The sequence below is a fragment of the Rattus norvegicus genome, chromosome 1 (assembly GCF_036323735.1).
Source record: "Rattus norvegicus strain BN/NHsdMcwi chromosome 1, GRCr8, whole genome shotgun sequence".
NCBI classification, from domain to species: Eukaryota; Metazoa; Chordata; class Mammalia; order Rodentia; family Muridae; genus Rattus; species Rattus norvegicus.
Window position 1 is genome coordinate 68,412,371 of NC_086019.1, and position 21,566 is coordinate 68,433,936.

Sequence of the window (21,566 nt, forward strand, 5' to 3'; positions counted from 1 at the left end):
ATATATATACAAGTGTTTCTCTTGAAACTTGAAAAAAATGAAAAACAAAACTAAAATCTGTATTTATCGATCTTGAACTTTCATTGCAAAAGAATAAAGAGGAAAATAAATTTGTGTCAGAATCCACTTTCAAAATTATTAAAAGGCATCTAAAATATACAGGTATAAGAGAGAATAAACTTAGATTTCATAATAATTATAGCTATAATAAAACATTAAATGTTTTATATAAAAGGCTGATATAAAATATTCAAACATAGACCAAAACAGCCTAGGACACATCATTAATCTGTAAACTTCAGACACAAGGTTAATCATTACTCCATGAATTTAACGTCATTGTTCTTTAAACACTTATTTGAAGGACAAACAAGGATATCTCGTTAATCATTATAATATTAAAACATTACAAAATGTATTTCAAACGTGAAAATATTGAAGGGGCCAATGTAAAATGACTTTAAGACAGTTAGTGAAAAGAGAATAGTCATGACTGAAATCCCTTATTATGGTTACATAATTGATATTTTGAATAAAATAAAACTGGCTTATATCTTTCTATAATGGATGTTTTGAAGTTTCATTATACAAGGTTATTGTTAAAGTGGTTATTTTTTTTTTGAGTATGCTGTGTTCCTAATATGATGAAGTGAGTTCTGGTCTGGTCTTAGCAAAATAATATAGCACTTAGGTGCAAAGATAAAGTCTAAGATTCCTGCACTGGAAGCTAAGATAGAGGAGACTTGCATAGCTACCATGACCTTTCCCTTGGTGCTGTGGTAGACAGGTAGAAAAGTAACCCGGACACAGAAAAACACCTGCATGCTTGCTAAATGACAAGAATTTGCTTCATTGAAAGTATCTGGAAGATTCCTGGACAAGAAGGCCATGTTACAACTTCCAAGTGCCAAGAAGCAGAGGTATCCCAGGATGCAATGAAAAACAATATCTGAACCCTTCTTGCATATAATAAAGATGTGATCTTGGTCAAGGAAGGGAGGAGAGGTTCCCAGGTAGCTGTCACAAAGCACAATTTGGATCAGGGTACAGATGGAAATTATGCAGTTTGGGGCCCTAGATACCATTAAACACCTCATTATTCTCCCTGTTAAAGTGACCTTAAAAGCCATAACAACAGTAACAACTTTGGCTAAGACAGTAGAGAGAGCCACAGTGAACACAACACCAAATGTGGTCTGCTGCATGAGCAGGTTGCTGTGTTGGGATGACCAATGAAGAGTAAGGAACAAAGAAAGCAGGTAAAAAGTGTCATGAGCAGGATGTAACTGAGAGTCTGATCATTGGCCTTGACAATTGGAGTGTCTCCGTATTTCACAAAGTCACCAAGAACTGCAACTGTTAAGGCAGAGAAGCAAAAGGCTATGATAATAAGGACCATGCCCAGACGGTCATTATATGCAAGAAAGCTCATAGATTTCTGCAGACAGTTGCACTTCTCTGTATTTGAAAAATGAGTTTCTGGACACTTCATACACTGTTCAACATCTGGTAAGAAATTAAGACAATTTAAAGACAATGAAGTCACTGCATAGTTACTCCCTTTTATACTAAAACATTTATGACTACCTACAAGCCTTACGGTTGCCTAAATCATCTTCCTCTCCTTCTATAGAGCAATTAAACAAATGCCTTCAAGTGAATAATTAATAATTCATGTAGTTTAACTTCATTTTATTATTTTAGTATTTAAACATGGTATAATACATTTGTATCCAATCCAGCATCTATCCTGTAACTCCTTCCTTACAGATGCACATTTATCATTCCAAACATTATATGATCTCTCTCCTTCTTATATTTACTATGTAATACATACTTAATTGACTTAGGGTAGATAGTATGTTTGTAGATGTAGGACAACTCCAGAAGCAAAGCCAATCTCTCTTTTTTTTTAACATTAAAAATTCTTTTTTTTTGTTTTTTTTTTGTGTTTTTTTTTTATTATTATTGACTTGAGTATTTCTTATATACATTTCGAGTGTTATTCCCTTTCCCAGTTTCTGGGCAAACATCCCCGTCACACCTCCCCTTCCTTATGGGTGTTCCCCTCCCCACCCTCCCCCCATTGCCTCCCTCCCCCCAACAGTCTAGTTCACTGGGAGTTCAGTCTTAGCAGGACCCAGGGCTTCCCCTTCCACTGGTGCTCTTACTAGGATATTCATTGCAACCTATGAGGTCAGAGTCCAGGGTCAGTCCATGTATAGTCTTTAGGTAGTGGCTTAGTCCCTGGAAGCTCTAGTTGCTTGGCATTGTTGTACATATGGGGTCTCCAGCCCCTTCAAGCTCTTCCAGTTCTTTCTCTGATTCCTTCAACGGGGGACCTATTCTCAGTTCAGTGGTTTGCTGCTGGCATTCGCCTCTGTATTTGCTGTATTCTGGCTGTGTCTCTCAGGAGCGATCTACATCCGGCTCCTGTCGGTCTGCACTTCTTTGCTTCATCCATCTTGTCTAATTGGGTGGCTGTATATGTATGGGCCACATGTGCGGCAGGCTCTGAATGGGTGTTCCTTCTGTGTCTGTTTTAATCTTTGCCTCTCTATTCCCTGCCAAGGGTATTCTTGTTCCCCTTTTAAAGAAGGAGTGAAGCATTCACATTTTGATCATCTATCTTGAGTTTCATTTGTTCTAGGAATCTAGGGTAATTCAAGCATTTGGGCTAATAGCCACTTACCAATGAGTGCATACCATGTGTGTTTTTCTGTGATTGGGTTACCTCACTCAGGATGATATTTTCCAGTTCCAACCATTTGCCTAGGAATTTCATAAAGGCATTGTTTTTGATAGCTGAGTAATATTCTATTGTTTAGATGTACCACATTTTCTGTATCCATTCCTCTGTTGAAGGGCATCTGGGTTCTTTCCAGTTTCTGGCTATTATAAATAAGGCTGCGTTGAACATAGTGGAGTAAGTGTCTTTTTTATATGTTGGGGCATCTTTTGGGTATATGCCCAAGAGAGGTATAGCTGGATCCTCAGGCAGTTCAATGTCCAATTTTCTGAGGAACCTCCAGACTGATTTCCACAATGGTTGTACCAGTCTGCAATCCCACCAACAATGGAGGAGTGTTCCTCTTTCTCCGCATCCTCGCCAGCATCTGCTGTCACCTGAGTTTTTGATCTTAGCCATTCTGACTGGTGTGAGGTGAAATCTCAGGGTTGTTTTGATTTGCATTTCCCTTATGACTAAAGATGTTGAACATTTCTTTAGGTGTTTCTCAGCCATTCGGCATTCCTCAGCTGTGAATTGTTTGTTTAGCTCTGAACCCCATTTTTAATAGGGTTATTTGTCTCCCTGTGGTCTAACTTCTTGAGTCCTTTGTATATTTTGGATATAAGGCCTCTATCTGTTGTAGGATTGGTAAAGATCTTTTCCCAATCTGTTGGTTGCCGTTTTGTCCTAACCACAGTGTCCTTTGCCTTACAGAAGCTTTGCAGTTTTATGAGATCCCATTTGTCGATTCTTGATCTTAGAGCATAAGCCATTGGTGTTTTGTTCAGGAATTTTTTTCCAGTGCCCATGTGTTCGAGATGATGCCCTAGCTTTTCTTCTATTAGTTTGAGTGTATCTGGTTTGATGTGGAGGTCCTTGATCCACTTGGACTTAAGCTTTGTACAGCATGGATCAACCTGCATTCTTCTACATGTTGACCTCCAGTTGAACCAGCACCATTTGCTGAAAATGCTATCTTTTTTCCATTTGATGGTTTTGGCTCCTTTGTCAAAAATCAAGTGCCATAGGTGTGTGGGTTCATTTCTGGGTCTTCAATTCTGTTCCATTGGTCTATCTATCTGTCTCTGTGACAATACCATGCAGTTTTTATCACTACTGCTCTGTAATACTGCTTGAGTTCAGGGAGAGTGATTCCCCCCTGAAGTCCTTTTATTGTTGAGGATAGTTTTAGCTATCCTGGGTTTTTTGTTATTCCAGATGAATTTGCAAATTGTTCTGTCTAACTCTTTGAAGAATTGGATTGGTATTTTGATGGGGATTGCATTGAATCTGTAGATCGATTTTGGTAAAATGGCCATTTTTACTATATTAATCCTGCCAATCCATGAGCATGGGAGATCTTTCCATCTACTGAGGTCTTCTTCAATCTCTTTCTTCAGAGTCTTGAAGTTCTTATTGTACAAATCTTTTCCTTGCTTGGTTAAAATCACATCGAGGTGCTTTATATTTTTTAGGTCTATTATGAAGCCTAATTTCTTTCTCATCTTGTTTCTCTTTTGTGTAGAGGAAGGCTACTGATTTATTTGAGTTAATTTTATACCCAGCCACTTGGCTGAAGTTGTTTATCAGCTTTAGTAGTTCTCTGGTGGAACTTTTGGGATCACTTAAATATACTATTATATCATCTGCAAATAGTGATATTTTGACTTCTTCTTTTCTGTTCTGTACCCCTTGACCTCCTTTTGTTGTCTGATTGCTCTGGCTAGAACTCCAAGAACTATATTGAATAAGTAGGGAGAGAGTGGGCAGCCTTGTCTAGTCCCTGATTTTAGTGGGATTGCTTCAAGTTTCTCAACATTTAGTTTAATGTTAGCAACTGGTTTGCTGTATATGGCTTTTACCATGTTTAGGTATGGGCCTTGAATTCCTATTCTTTCCAGGACTTTTATCATGAAGGGGTGTTGAATTTTGTCAAATGCTTTCTCAGTATCTAATGAAATGATCATGTGGTTTTGTTCTTTCAGTTTGTTTATATAATGGATCATGTTGATGGTTTTCGGTATATTAAACCACCCCTGCATGCCTGGGATGAAGCACACTTGATTATGGTGGATGATTGTTTTGATGTGCTCTTGGATTCGGTTTGCCAGAATTTTATTGAGTATTTTTGCATCGATATTCGTAAGGGAAATTGGTCTGAAGTTCTCTTTCTTTGTCGGGTCTTTGTGTGGTTTAGTTATAAGAGTAATTGTGGCTTCATAGAAGGAATTCGGTAGTGCTCCATCTGTTTCAATGTTGTGGAATAGTTTGGATAATATTGGTCTGAGGTCTTCTATGAGGGTCTCATAGAATTCTGCACTAAACCCGTCTGGACCTGGGCTCTTTTTGGTTGGGAGACCTTTAATGACTGCTTCTATTTCCTTAGGAGTTATGGGGTTGTTTAACTGGTTTATCTGTTCCTGATTTAACTTTGATACCTGGTATCTGTCTAGGAAATTGTCCATTTCCTGCAGATTTTCAAGTTTTGTTGAATATAGGCTTTTATAGTAAGATCTGATGATTTTTTGAATTTCCTCTGAATCTGTAGTTATGTCTCCCTTTTCATTTCTGATTTTGTTCATTTGGACACACTCTCTGGGTCCTCTCATTAGTCTTGCTAAGGGTTTATCTATCTTGTTGATTTTCTCAAAGAACCAACTTTTGGTTCTGTTGATTCTTTCTATGGTCCTTTTTGTTTCTACTTGGTTGATTTCCGCTCTGAGTTTGATTATTTCCTGCCATCTACTCCTCCTGGGTGTATTTGCTTCTTTTTGTTCTAGCGGCAAAGCCAACCTCTTAAGGAATGCAAACCTAAAGACAAATGACTATCTTGTCTACATAGCCTACAACTACCAATATCACATCATATGGCCAATCTTCCTTATAGTGATATTACTAATAAAAAAAGACAAATTTTTTTATCTCTTGCATTCTGTGCACTTTCTGGGATTTTTTTGATACTGTTACTGTGTTTTGAAAATCACTGTATGATGAAATTCTATTGCATGAATATATTTGGGCACTGATATCAAAAATCATAAAATGTTTATTCAACTGTACATGTGGATTCTTCACAAAAGAGATAGTCATTGGATGTTTATTTCTCATAATATCTGAATATCACCTTCAATTTCAAAAGAAGACAGTGAATTTAAAAGAGAGAAATACTGAGTATATGGGGGAATATGCAGGAAGGAAAGAAACGGGTTAAATGACGTAATTGTGTTATAATATCAAAAACGTTAAAACTCCCATGAGGTTTTAGTTTTGAAATGCTTAACACAGATGTATTTGCCTCTTTTCTGAGCAACATATTTTTGCAAAGTGTATTTCTTAAGCAAGATCATGCAGTATCTGGTTGTAGTGTGTGAGGTAATCTATCTGCTCAGAAAATGAATTCATGTTCATACACAAAATGTGCATGTATATTAAAATGGATTCCTTGAAAATTAGAAACATTTCAAAAGTCGTAGACAACAAATATGTACAAGGAACGGATGCTCTCCTGACAGTAGGGTATTTTCACATATAAAATCACTGTAGGAGTCACACATAAAAAATACCCATAATTGCTCAAATGAAGTTGAATCCAAAGAGGAAGGATGAACATGGGTACAAATTTCTTCAAGTATTGAGAAGCAAATTGTATATAATTGTTTCAGAGAGAGAAAGACCCAATGTTCTTTAAGAATTGCCACTATGATAGGATGAACATCTTTGATAGCAGACTGTACAACCTAAAAATATTCTGTCAAATTGGACTCCCTAGGTTTAAAATCTATGGAAAGAACATGGAGATTTAGCGGGTTAGTTATATCTGAGAAGATTTGAGGAGGAAATATGATCACTATCCATTTTATGTATTCACATAAAACTAATGAAATACTATTTAAAAGAATTTCCAAAATTATATAACTGGAGATTCAACATTATTCACACACACACACACACACACACACACACACACACACACACACACACTGGAAATGCAACCATTAATCACCTGCTGTATAAAATGAAGGAAAAAATTAATAGATGTGCTCAATTGATAAATTATTCTAAGAATCCTAGAAATACGTTCCCACATTAATGTTCATGGTAAAACGAAATGTGTAAATAGTGGTATATGGGGAAGTACTCTACTATAGTAATTAATATCATCAGAAAACCAACAATGTTGTCGTCTATGAATGCCAAGACATTAAAAAAAAAGTTACTTTAAAGGAAAATAAAATATGGAGTAATATTTAAATTTCCAAATAAATGATTTTTTTATACTTTTATCCAAATATTTTTCAATTACTTGGATATCACAGAAGTGGAACTGCTTTCTGTTTGACCTCTGTATTTATTTACCTGTTTCATTGGAAATTTCATTGTCTAGGCAAGGAATGCAGTCATATCAGCATACAGTCCTACCTTTCTGAGTAGCCTTTCTGAATCCTGGCCAGCAGCTGATATAGCATGCAGACTGAGGAATCTTAAAAAAAAAAAGATGTTTTATTTTGCACAGAGTTTTATGATAAACTGTAGTAGTCTGACTTTGAATGTTAAACAACTTATTTGTAATCTATATAGCAATGAATTAGACAATATAGGTCATTAATTGTTCCGTGTGTTCAAAGCTTAGTCAGAAGTCCATCACTAAGTTTGATAGTTTGGAATAAAGAGGATATAGGGCCAAGTATTCAGAAGTTAGATAATTTGAAAATATGAACAATATTAGTATGTAGGAATGTCAGACAGACAATGTCTCTGTACTGTCTGCATACATAGTTGATATTTCAGTTTCACCATGATAATGCATCAAGATGGTAAGCTGAACAAGGTTGAGAATCATCATGGTAAGAAATTTTTGGACATTTGTTACAGGGATTTTATCAAAAAAATTATCTGAGGTAGAAAAAGACATTCTGAAATACCCTTGAACTCATTTACAAAGAAAAAAAAAAGAATTTCTGAATAGATCACCAATGGCCCAGCACAATGGTATACAATGAGTTAATGGGACTTATGAAACTGAAAACCTTTTGTAAAGCAAAGGACACCACCAATCAGACAAAGTAGCAGCTTATAGATTGGGAAACTTTTATTCCAACACTGTATCTGATAGAGGACCAAGTCTTATATCCAAAATGTATAAAAAACTCAAGTAATTTGGTATCACAAAGACAAATAATCTAATTTAAAATGATTTAATCAGAGAAATTTCAATAGAGGAAACTCAAATGGCTGAGAAACACAAGAAAATGTTCAACCACCTTACATATCAAGGGAAAGAAAATCAAAACACTTTCTACATTTCATGTTTCACACATCAAAATACCCAAGATTAATAACACATGTGACAGTTCATGTTGTCAAAGATGAGGAATAAGGAGAAGTCTCATCTATTGCTTGTAGGAAAACAAACTTTAAGCCCACCATGGGAAACAGTATAGCACCAATCTACCAAAAGATCTTTCTATACCAATCTTGGGCACATACCCAAAGGATTTTAAATCCTACCTCAAGAGTAATTGATTATCCATGTTCATTGCCTCTCACTTCATTAGAGCCAGGATTCAAAGGTAAACAAGATGTACCAAAAGAGAGTGGATTTTTAAAGAAAATGTGCTAAATTCACACAAGTTTATTCATGTGTCAAAAATGGCATTGGGAAATTTGCAGGCAAATGGATGGAACAAGAAAAGTATCATCCTGGGTGTAAATATGGAAGTTTCATATTATTAGACCTTACTGGAAGAAATATGGAACTTGAAATGGGTTTTGAAAGATTTTTAACTGTCAACCCATTTCTACTTTGCTGTATATATTTTCTATTTTTGTATCAAGATGTGATCACTAAGCTTCCTTCTCATGATTTGTGTGTGCTGCTTGGTTCATTGCATTGACGGATTATGTTATATTGAATCTAACATTGAAAATAATGTTTCTGTATAAATCTCTAATACATATAATGTTTGGTCATGCTGCTTTTTCTCAGCAAACAAAAGTAACTACTACTGAGGGATTTCTACATCATGAAAGTTCATAGGTATTTAGGGGAATAAAATTTATTATCTCTATTTTAAACCAGGTTGTACCTAGTTCAGTAAATCTAAGTGGCACAGGGATGTACATTTGAAATACATTGGGACAGAAAAGATTATTAGACTTAGGGAATCAGGAAATTCTCTGCATTGTCATTATTCTTGACTATAATTTTATAGTGCATAGAACAATTTTAATTACTCTTTATTGGTAGTTTTATAGTGATAGGTTTTGTTGAGCAACCTAGAATGATTATATCAAAAAAAATTTAAATAAAAGTAAGCTCAAAGCATTAAGACAAGATGCAATTCACCTGTGTAAATTTTTTTGGCCATTGTATCATATGCTCAAATAAAGACAACTGTTCACCCTGGGGAGCATTCAGAGAAAAGGTTCCTACTTTCACCTTTAATCCAAGACTCTTTGGAAACTTCCAGAAATTGAGAATATTATATTCTTCAATGAACCTCCATTTCCATTCTAAACTCATACGGTCACTTCATGAATCTTCCTCAGGAAATGGTGAAGCTGAATGATAAATGCACTTATATCAACACATGAACAGGTCTAAGGATATAACTTTTTGGTGGAAAGTATAGTATTATTTTTAATGTCTGATATAAAAGCCAACCTTATTGTAGCTATCAGTGAAGTTAGTCAATTCCCTTTTGTGGGTGGGAAAGAATTCTGTTACCTCCAAGAAAAAATTTGAACCAATGTCGAGTAAACAATAGCCATTTTTTTTCAGAATATATTTATAGGTTCAGTGTATAACATGAAGGCAGGGTTCTTACTTTTAAAATAATAAAAATTTCATTTTAAAGAATAATGTACATATGTAAACACTGTAATGAAGAATGATGTTGTGAAATTTAATGATGAGCTTTTTTATTTCTAATGTGAAAAATGTGAAAAAATCTCTTTTACTATAACTATTAGGATGAGATTGTTTTGGAGATATTAATGTCACAGTCTTGGTAGTGAGTGTACTGGATAGTCTCATGTCAATTTGACACAATATAGGGTTATCTGAAAAGGAAAGACATTAACTGTAACAATGCATCCATAGGATCTGTCTGTAAGCTAGTTTCTTAATTACTGTTGTCAAGGGTGAAACAACTTATTGTGTGAAGGATCAGCCCAGGACTGGTAGTATATGAGAGAACATGGTCGTATAGAAACAAGAAAGCTGCAACCTCCACAGATTCCATATAAATTCCTGTCTATATATTCCTACCTCATTTGAGTTGATGGACTGAATTCCTTAATGAGGAGCACTGATGTGGAAGCATAAGCCAAATAAACACTTGACTCTCCACCTTGATTTGGAACCATTTTTTTTTTCATCACAGCAATGATGGACTGAAATCTTAATGAGTACTTTAGCTTCTTGCTGCCACTCTTACTACAATCACAAGGGCACAAACAAATAGATCTGAATTGATCACTAGAGGATGGAACTAAATTTGTGCTAACTTTTTAAATGCACTGAGCTTTACAATACCTAGTTTGAAAGATTTGTTAAACCTTCAAAATGTCACAATGCCGATATTACAATACAATGGAAGGGATTTTACCTGCCAAGGAAAGAAGGTCAATTCTTCCCCTTTTAAGTGTCATTGCATTTGACATTGTTGAAGACTCATCTCATGAAGAGTGTGGGCCACAGAGCATAAATAGAAGTGTATAAGTTATAACTCTCTTCACTCATGCTAATGTAAATAATGGTTGTAGGGCACAATTCCAAGGAAGCATTTGGCTGACAGTTCTCTGAAATTTGACAATCAAATTTAGAAAATGAACAGTTGAAAAGTGCATACCACAACTTAGGAAGATAAGGGTCTTCTGGGTATTTGTAAGGATTTACCATTCAGATACAATTAAAGAACTCAAAACTCTCCTCGTGATGGTGTGAAAAAATGAGACTTCCATGGGATAAGTCTAACAGAAAATAATCAGCTTGCTTTGTACTATCCCATTGTAAGTTCATAATCCAAACTTTCCATGTTATTAATTGTTGTCCTAGATTGTCCATTAACCCTTGGAGAGAATCAATGTACCCATAAATAATAAAAGCATTGGCCAATGATTCCTGAATCTTCTTTAAATTTTTCCAGAAGATATAGGAAAATGAAGTCCAGGTGACTGGGATCTTTTCCAGAAGAGCTAGACATATTTTATTCCTATCTATTTCTTCTCTCAAGTGTGAGAGTATCTGAGTCCCTTTGTCATAATTTATGAGAAGGAGGCCAATTCAGAACCAATTGAAATGAAACAGCAGAGAAAAGATGGCAAGTGACAGAGCTGTGTCATTGGGAGCCATCTGGTAGAAAGAGGAAAACTGACCTCTGTCACTTAAAGTAGGATCTGAAGGCCCAAAAGTAAGCTGAAGAGAAAATAGAATTGGAACTAAGAGGAAGAATACTTGTATCAAACACAATCTCAGTCATGAAACATAAGATGAAAATGGTTGCAATTAATGTGATTTCATTCTGATTTAAAATATTAGACTCTATTACTGATATTTCTGAAAAATTACAGAAAAATTCTTCCAAGATCTATCGCCTTCCTGTTTACTCCACCCTCATCTTCTAGTCCAAACCAAAAAAAAAAAAAAATTGGATTGATCACCTTTTGCCTGAGTAATTACCTTCCATAATTCAGGTATAGTTTAAGTGTGTCTTTTTTTTAACCACTGCAGAGACCTTAAATGTCCACAAGGTATATCTTGAGCTTTTTTCCCACACAATATTCTCCCTCACCTGTGGGAATTTGTACAGTTGCAGCAGTGTCCCAATTTGAGCAGATGTTGCCCATGATGTACCTGTGAGTGCAGCAGCTGACATTCTATTCATTCTACAGTTGTAATTAGGCATGAAGTTTCTCTGCCCTGTGAGCCAAATCAAAGTATTCATAAGAGTGTTCTTTTCAGTGTATGGAACACTATAAACATGAAATACCAGGGATATGTTGGATAGAAGATGGAGATTCTTATTGATCTCCTCAATGGCAAATACCAGGGCCAGAACAAACTGGTAATTCTTAAATTTATACCTGCACAGGTGACATGAAAACACATGTGAACAAGATATAAACTTAAAACATTCGGAGGTGTAATATAATAAAATTTATGGTTCAATGTCTTTCTTTCTATAAAATCAATATTTTACTGATCCCAAGCATACTTGAAATGAAATAGAATATATTTCCCCATTAAGATTTATTTAATATCCAATAGAAATGATAATTGTTATTAAAATCTGTTGTTGTAAAAATATAAAAAATAAAAAAAAGGTATGGTTTCTTTTACCCCGCTATGTCCGCACCACAGTGCCCCAAGATATCTGCTAGATATCTTGGTGGAAACACATCCCAACCTCTCAGCGGCCCAGTGTGTCCTGCTGCCGCACGCTTTGCTACACTCAAATCATCACATAAAAGAACACACAACACAATAACCTTTCACCCAATTGGTAAGATATAATTGCCCAACTAAGCATACAAAGCCCAGTACCATCCATCCCTTAAGAACATTTATAACAACCTGTAAAGGTACAGCATTGAATCTTAACGTCACCCACCATATAATCCTGCACAGATTCTCTCTCTCCCTCTACTCCTCCTCCTTTCCCTTCCAGTCTCCTCCTCTTCCTTCAAACTTCTCTCCTACCATCCTTCCTTCTTCTCCAATGACAGGCCTCCTTCTATCCTGTACCTGACCATCACCTGTATTTTACAAATTCAATGGGGAGAAGTTTCTGGTGAAGTCACCTGATTCCTGAGTATGTGATTAGGCAGCTATCCTTGGGGCAGTGGAACTAGCATCAAAATACAGATAACTTCAGGGCAAACCATAACAAAAGTCCCATAAGATGTTTATTGTCTATTTCTCATGTGTGGCTAACATTAAAAATTATACCTACAAATCAAGGAAAATGTTTTTCCAATATATCAGATTTCCTGGTACATGGATCTTTAAGCCTCTGCATTTATGAAAATCCTGGGTTTCTTATTGTGCTACTGCATTTTCTAAGACAGTGTGTTAGAAAATAAACAGAAGCTAAATTTATCCCATGTTTGGTATTGGGTGTCATTTCACTGTTTTCATCTTACTGTCTGCTTTTATTGTGTGTGTGTGTGTGTGTGTGTGTGTGTGTGTGTGTGTGTGTGCGCGCGCGCGCGCGTGCATGCACATTGATGCTCATGCAAAATATTTTAGCATATGTTAACAAGTTTAATTAAAGGCCAATTTCAGGGTCAGTCAATACTAGCTTTCCACATTTTTAGCACAGTTGTTTTATCTTGGGAATTTTTCTTGGATTTTTAAAGTTTCATAAAATGGTTTCTATATAATCTCCATCTCCTCCACTATATCCAAATTCCAGCACCCTGCTTTCCCTACCACCCAAATTTGAACCTTAATTTTTATAATTTACCAAGCCAATTTATGCTTCTCATATAATTTTTGATGTGTGCTTTTGCATTTGAGTATGGACTTCCTATAAAAGAAAACACACTTACTAAAACAAATATGAAATAACTATTCTACTTTTAGGTGCTATGAGTTGACAATAGATCCTTTGTTATGGGTAAGACTTCATGTCCACCTCCTGTCTGAATGACAGTTCTTGGTCTAGCTTAAGATTCCATAAAGTTTGTACATGATATTATTGGCCATATGAATTTTTCTGTGTATCTGCCTTGCTCTGTCTGAAAGACATTATTTCCTTATGCACATCCAGTATTTCTGTCTCTTACATTGCTTCGGCCCCACTTTTTTGCAATAAACTTGAGAGGGAAGACAGCAGTATAGGTATTGTATTTAGAGCTAAGAATTCCAGAGCTTCTTATTTTCTGTACCATGACCAGTTTTAGGTCTTTGTGAAAACCTCCATCTACTGCAAATAGTAGTTTCTCTAATGAGCACTGAGATGAACATTAATCTATGGTTATAATAATAAATGAAGATGTTTGATATCAATATGTTTTTAATAGCGGAAGAATATTAGTAGATTCTTTGGTAGTATCTATGACCTCTTTAACAAAAGGTTCTTGCCCCACCAATAGTGTCATATATGGTGTTCATATGGATGAACAGGCTTTAACTAAAAACATAAAGTGGTTGGTTAATATTCTGATGTTCAATAAACTTATGAAAGGGTAGACATGTCTAACCAGATTACTCACAATTAAAGCTATGAAGGTTCACAGTTAGGTAAGATTTATCATTCTTATCTTATAGCATTATGCATAACACTTTCTGGTACTAAGAAAGCTAGCCAGTTAGGATGCTTTCTCGGATTACTATAACTTAACATCTGCATGTTCTGCAGCTCAGTCTGAGTACTTGGTGGCCTTGGAAATAAGATCTTCCAGTCAAGATTGTGTTTCCATTTTTAGACAATTAGTCTATAAATATGTATGTATAAACTTCAACAAAAATATCTAGTTTCCATGATGTTTCCAAGCAATGCCTTTATTTTAATTATCCAGTTCCATGTTTTCATGATCTACTCAGTTCACCACCTAAAATATGCCTTCCACTATTCTACTCAATCAGTTTATTCTTTTCTACCATTGCTTCTTATCTCCCCTCTTTTGAATTACACTGACTCCCACCATTGTCCATTTCCCTTAGAAATTCTCTGCTATTTAAGTATAGTCCAAATGAAATATAACTATCTGAATATAAAAACACACAAATGAAAAAAATAACATATTACTTTGATAATTGTACATCCAGTTAACTTGCTCAGAATGATGGTTCCCAACTCTTATTTATTTGTTAATATTATACTCTCAATTTTATTAGCAGGTGAATAATATTGCATTGTATATATATATTCCCTTCCTCTACATATGCCTGGCTATCTGGCAGGCAAACTTACTGGAATTGTCTTGTGTCTGTCTTCCATCCTGTATGGAATCACTGGTTAACATGTATTCACTCTAGTTTCTGGAGAATTTTACTTTGGCCCTCATGCTTGTATCTGAAATCTATTCCCTTCTGAACCATATCCTCATCTTTATAACCAATATTTAAGAAAATAATTTGCTCTCTGAAAAACTCCAAGTTCCATGTACATAGAAGAATTTACTTCACATTAGAATAAGTGTTCCTTTTCAAAAGAAATATTTCATTAAGGTTATAAATTTTTCTTTGATTTGAAAGCTATGTACTTCATATCAGACATACTTTAGAATTTCACAGAAAGTAAGTCTTATTATATTACGTTTTAGGAATCCATATGGAAGAATATTAATATGTCTATAAACATATGAGAAAGAAGGAAGGAAGGAAAGAAGGAAGGAAGGAAGGAAAGAAGAGGACATGTTGTAGAAGAGAAAACTGCCCATGTGGTAGAGTTTTAGTTATTCCAGATTCAGTAAAATTGACAAATAAAATTCACTACCAGTCCTCCATATCACTTTGGGAAAGGCAGGAGAGATGGTTTGAGAGCAAGTAAAATGCATGGAAATCTGTAGCTGGGGTGATGGGTATCCTTGATCATCCTCTTTTGGTCAGATGCTGAGATTTTGAGCTTTTGTACCATTAGATGCATCTCTTTTAAACCCAGTGAACATTTTCTTCAAAGTTAACAACAGAGAAAAAATGTCTTTGTACCAAAAATTTTTGGAAACCAAAAACTAAGAACTACATGACGTTAATTAGGATGCCTACATATGAGTAATACATTTGAGAAATACATGAAAGACTAAAAAGATTAAAATAAGGAAAAGTGAGAAGCAGTCAAAAAAGTTTTGTAAATATTTTCCAACACAACAAACCGTGTTCGTGGAATTATTCCAGTTAGCTAAATGTTTGCCATGTGTGCACTAAGTACATGAGTTCACTCTCCAGTACACAGTACTAATAAAAATGCAAATATGTAGTGTTGCTGGTGAATCTTGGTTGGCGATCTTGCTGAGTCTGAAATTAACTAAAACCCCACTGGATAGGAAGTTTGTTTATTGTTGTTGTTGCTATTTTTTGGGAGGGGGAATATTTGATATGAGAAGACGAACCATATATCTTAGCAAAAGTCTTTGATGACAGTCCACATAAAGGAATATGGAAGAAAGAAATGTTATTACTTTACATTAATGCATAATTATATTTACATTTTTTGTTCCATATTTAATATTTGACCAGTGGTGATTTTCTGGAAGAAAATTCCAATTAGAAAACTGAACTACACAAATCCTAATACAAAGAAACATGACTTAATCCCACAGTATCTTTTGTACTCTTTATTATTGCAACAAATAAATTTATGCATACTAAAAAGTGAGGAAAAGGCATTGAATCGAAGGAGGGTGAGAGAGACCATTTACACATACACACAGAAGAATAAAACACCATATTTAAAACATTTACAGTGCATACGCCTAAAAAAAATTTAAACAAAAAAAAGGCAGAAGTATTTTAGTTTAAATGCATTTGTATGCTTAAGTGCCACAACAAATAAATATACTCGACTGAGAAATGTGTTGTATAAGAATCCATATTAACATTTTAGAATAAAAATAAAATTAATTTATAATATAATTTTCTTTTCCAACTTTATGAAAAGTTAAATAATTCTTTGTGTCTATTGTCCTGTTGGACATAACAGACAAGACAACCATTAAAAAGTTCACATAAGGTGGGATTGCAGACAGGTACAACCATTCTGGAAATCAGTCTGGAGATTCCTCAGAAAATTGGATATTCCACTACCTGAGGACCCAACTATACCTTTCATGGGCATATACCCAAAAGATGCCCAAACATGTAACAAAGACACATGCTCCACTATGTTCATAGCAGCCTTGTTTATAATAGCCAGAAGCTGGAAAGAACCCAGATGCCCTTCAACCAAGCAATGGATACAGAAAATGTGGTATATCTACACAATGGAATACTACACTCATTGATAAGTGGATATTAGCCCAAATGCTTGAATTACCCTAGATGCACAGAAGACAGGAAACTCAAGAAGGATGACCAAAATGCGAATGCTTCACTCCTTCTTTAAAAGGTGAACAGGAATACCCTTGGGAGGGAATAGGGAGGCAAAGATTAAAACAGACACAGAAGGAACACCCATTTAGAGCCTGCTGCAAATGTGGCCCATACATATACAGCCACCAAACTAGATAAGATGGATGCAGCAAAGAAGTGCAGGCTAACAGGAACTGGATGTGGATCTCCTCTGCGAGATACAGCCAGAATACAGCAAATACATAGGCAAATGCCAGCAGCAAACCACTGAACTGAGAACAGGACCTCCGTTGAAGGGATCAGAGATAGAACTGGAAGAGTTTGAAGGGGCTTGAGACCCCATTATGAACAACAATGCCAAGCAACCAGGGCTTCCAGGGACTAAGCCACTACCCAAAGACTATACATGAACTGACCCTGGACTCCAACTGCATAGGTAGCAATGAATGGCCTAGTAAGGGCACCAGTGGAAGGGGAAGCCCTTGGTCCTGCCAAGACTGAACCTCCAGTGAACATGATTATTAGGGGGAGGGTAGTACTGGAAGTAGGATTGTGAAAGAAGGGAAGGGAGAGGTGTTAGGGAATGTTGGCCAGGAAACTTGGAAAGGGAATAACAATCGAAATGTAAACAAGAAGTACCCATGTTAATAAAGATGGGGAAAAAAAGACTCTTCCCCACTTTTTCTTATATTAGTTTGAGTGTATCTGGTTTGATGTGAATGTCTTTGATCCACTTGGACTTAAGCTTTGTACAGGGTGATAAGCATGGATCGATCTGCATTCTTCTACATCCTGACCTCCAGTTGAACCAACACCATTTGTTGAAAAAGCTATCTTTTTTCCATTGGATAGTTTTGGCTCCTTTGTAAAAAATCAAGTGACCATAGGTGTGTGGATTCATTTCTCAGTCTTCAATTCTATTCCACTGGTCTATCTGCCTGTTGCTGTACCAATAAAATACAGTTTTTATGCCTATTGCTCTGTAATACTGCTTGAAGTCAGGGATGGTGATTCCCCCAGAAATTCTTTTGTTGTTGAGGATAATTTTAGCTATCCTGGGTTTTTTGTGATACCCAATGAATTTGCAAATTGTTCTTTCTAACTCTATGAAGAATTGAATTGGAATTTTGATGGGGATCGCATTGAATCTGTAAAGTGCTTTTGGTAAAATGTCCACTTTTTACTATATTAATCCTGACCATCCATGAGCATGAGAGTTCTTTCCATCTTCTGAGATCTTCTTCAATTTCTTTCTTCAGACACCTGAAATTCTTATCATAAAGATCTTTAACTTGCTTGGTTAAGCTCACGCTGAGGTATCTTATATAATTTGGAACTGTTATGTAGGGTGTAATTTCCTTAATTTCTTTCTCAGCCTGTTTAACCTTTGAGTAGAAGAAGACTACTGATTTGTTTGAGTTAATTTTAAACCCTGACACTTAGCTGAGGTTGTTTATCAGACTTAATAGTTCTCTGGTGGAACTTTTGGGGTCATTTAAGTATAGTATCAGATCATCTGCAGATAGTGGTATTTTGACTTCTTCCTTTCCAATTTCTATCTCTTTTACCTCCTTTTGAGGCCTGAAGTATCTGTTTGGGACTTTGAGAGATATATTGAGTAAGTAGGGAGAGAGTGGTCACCCTTTCCTAGTCCCTGAGTTTAGTGCGATTATTTCAAGTTTCTCTCCATTTAGTTTAGTGTTCGCTACTCGTTTGCTATATATGGCTTTTACTAACATTAGGTATGGGTCTTGTGTTCATGATCTTTCCAGGAATTTTATCATGAAGGACTGTTGAATTTTGTCAAATGCTTTCTCAGCAGCTAATGAAATTATCAGTGGTTTTTATCTTCAAGTTTGTTTATATAGTGGATTACATTGACAGATTTCCCTATATTGGACCATCCCTGCATCCCTGGGATGAAGCCTACTTGTTCCTGATGGATGATCATTTTGATGTTTCTTGAATTCAGTTTATAAGAATCTTATTGAGTATTTTTGCATCAATATTCACATGGGAAATTGGTCTGAAGTTCTCTTTCTTTGTTAGCTCTTTGTGTGGTTTAGGAATAAAAATAATTGTGGCTTCATAGAAAGAATTTGGTAGGGCTCCATCTGTTTCTATTTTGTGGAAGAGTGTGGACAGCATTGGTATGAGGTCTTCTACGAAAGTCTGACAGAATTCTGCAATAAAACCAACTGGTCCTGTGCTCTTTTTCTCTTGGGAGACTTTTAATAACTGCTTCTATTTCTTTAGGAGTTGTGGGCTTGCTTATCTGTTCCTAATTTAACTTTTGTACCTGGTATTTGTCTAGAAAACTGTCCATTTCCTCCAGATTTTCAAGTTTTGTTGAATAGGGGTTTTTGTAGTAGGATCTGATGAATTTTTTTTTTTTACTTTCCACAGATTCTGTTATGTCTCCATTTTCCTTTCTCATTTTGTTATTGGACACATTCTCTGGGCCCTCTGGTTAGTCTGGCTGAGGATTTATCTATCTTGTTCATTTTCTCAAAGAACCAGCATTTGGTTCTGTTGATTCTTTATATAGTCCTTTGTGTTTCTACTTGGTTGATTTCAGCCCTGAGTTTGATTATTTTCTGCCTTCTACTCCCCTTGGGTGCATTTGTTTCTTTTTGTTCTGGCATTTTAGGTGTGCTGTCAAGATGTATGCTCTCTCCTGTTTCTCTCTGCAGGTACTCAGTGATATGAGTTTTCCTATTAGTATAGCTTTCATTGTTTCAAGTTTGGATAGTTGTACCTTCATTTTCATTAAATTTTAAGAAGTCTTTAATTTTTTCTTTATCTCTTCCTTGATCAGGTTATCACAGCATAAAGCATTGCTCAACTTCCATGTATAGGTGGGCATTCTTTCTTTTTTGTTATTGAAGACCATGCTTAGTCTGTGGTGGTCTGAAAGGATGCATGGGATTATTTCTATCTTTCTGTATCTGTTGAGGCCTGTTTCGTAACTGATTATATGTTCAATTTTAGAAAAGTATCTGAGGTGCTGAGAAGAAGGCATATCCTTTTGTTTTAGGATGGTATATCCTATAATTATCCATTAAGTCCACTTTGTTCATAACTTCTGTTAGTCTCTCTATGTCTCTGTTTTATTTCTGTTTCCATGGTCTAACCATTGATAAATATGGGGTGTTAAAATCTTTTACTATGTTGTGTGAGGTGCAATATGTGCTTTGAGCTTTAGTAAGGTTCCTTTTATGAATGTAGGTTTTTGGAGCATAGATTTTTAGGATTGAGAGTTTGTCTTGATGGACTTTTCCTTTCATGAACATCAAGTGTCATTCTTTATCTTTTTTAATGTCTTTTGGTTGAAAGTAGATTTTATTCGATATTAGAATGGCTACTCCAGCTTGCTTCTTCAGATCATTTGATTGAAAGTGATTTTCCAGCCTTACACTCCGAGGTACCTTCTGTCTCTGTCTCTGAGGTGTGTTTCCTGTAGGCAGCAAAATGCTGGGTCTTCTTTACATATGCAGTCTGTTAATCTGTGTCTTTTTGGGGGGTGGGGGAGGAGATTGAGTCACATTCAGGTTGAGAGATATTAAGGAATAGTGATAGTTCTTTCCTTTTAGTTTCATATTTAGAGGTGGGATTATGTTTTGTGCTTCTCTTCTTCTGGTTTTGTTGCAAGGATATTAGTTTCTTGCTTTTTCTAGGGTGTAATTTGCCTCCTTTTGTTGGGCTTTCCCATCTATTATCATTTTTAGGGGTGTATTTGTAGAAAGATATTGTGTAAATTTGGTTTTGTCATGGAGTATCTTGGTTTCTCCCTCAATGTTAATTGATAGTTTTGTTGGATATAGTAGTCTGGGGTGTCATTTGTGTTCTTTTAGGGTCTGTATGACATCTGTCCAGGATCTTCTGGCTTTCCTAGTCTCTGGTGAGAAGTCTGGTGTACTTCTGATACATCTGACTTTATGTTACTTGACATTTTTCCCTTAGTGTTTTAATATTATTTCTTTGTTTTGTGCATTTGGTGTTTTGATTATTATGTGATGGGAGGAGTTTCTTTGCTGGTCCAATCTATTTGGAGTTCTGTAGGCTTCTTGAATGTTTATGGGCATCTCTTTTTTAGGTTAGGGAAGTTTTCTTCTATCATTTTGTTGACGATATGTACTGGCCCTTAAAGTTGGGAGTCTTCACTCTCTTCTATACCTATTATCCTTAAGTTTGATCTTATAATTGTGTCCTTGATTTCCTGTATATTTTGGACCAGTAGCTTTTTATGTTTTACATTTTCTTTGACTGTTGTGTAGGTGATTTCTATGGAATCTTCTGCTCCTGAGATTCTCTCTTCTATCTCTTGAATTCTGTTGGTGATGCTTGTATCTACGGCTCCTTGTCTCTTCCTTTGGTTAATACATCCAGGGTTGTCTCCCTTTGTGCTTTCTTTACTGCTTCTATTTCCATTTTTAATTCCTTCACCTGCTTGAATGTGTTTTCCTGTAATTCTTCCAGGCATGTTTGCATTTCCTCTCTATAGTCTTCTGCTTGTTTATTTGTGTTTTCCTGCATATCTCTAAGGGAGTTCTTTATGTCTTTCTTGAAGTCCTCTATCATCATGATCAAATGTGATTTTAAATCTATATCTTGCTTTTCTGGTGTGTTTGGATATTCAGTGTTTGCTTTGGTGGGAGAATTGGGCTCCGAAGATGCTGTATAGTCTTGGTTTCTGTTGCTTGGGTTCCTGCGCTTGCCTCTCACCATTAGTTTGTCTCTGCTGTTACCTTGTTCTGCTATTTCTGACAGTGGTAAGACCGTCCTATAGACCTGTGTGTCAGAAGTGCTGTAGACCTG

General features: G+C 35.8%; 1 pseudogene; it reads right to left on the reverse strand.

Moving 5' to 3' along the window:
* Positions 1-461: 461 nt before the first annotated feature.
* On the reverse strand, positions 462-11,853 carry Vom2r-ps23 (vomeronasal 2 receptor, pseudogene 23; annotated as a pseudogene).
* Between the last annotated feature and the right edge of the window lie 9,713 nt (positions 11,854-21,566).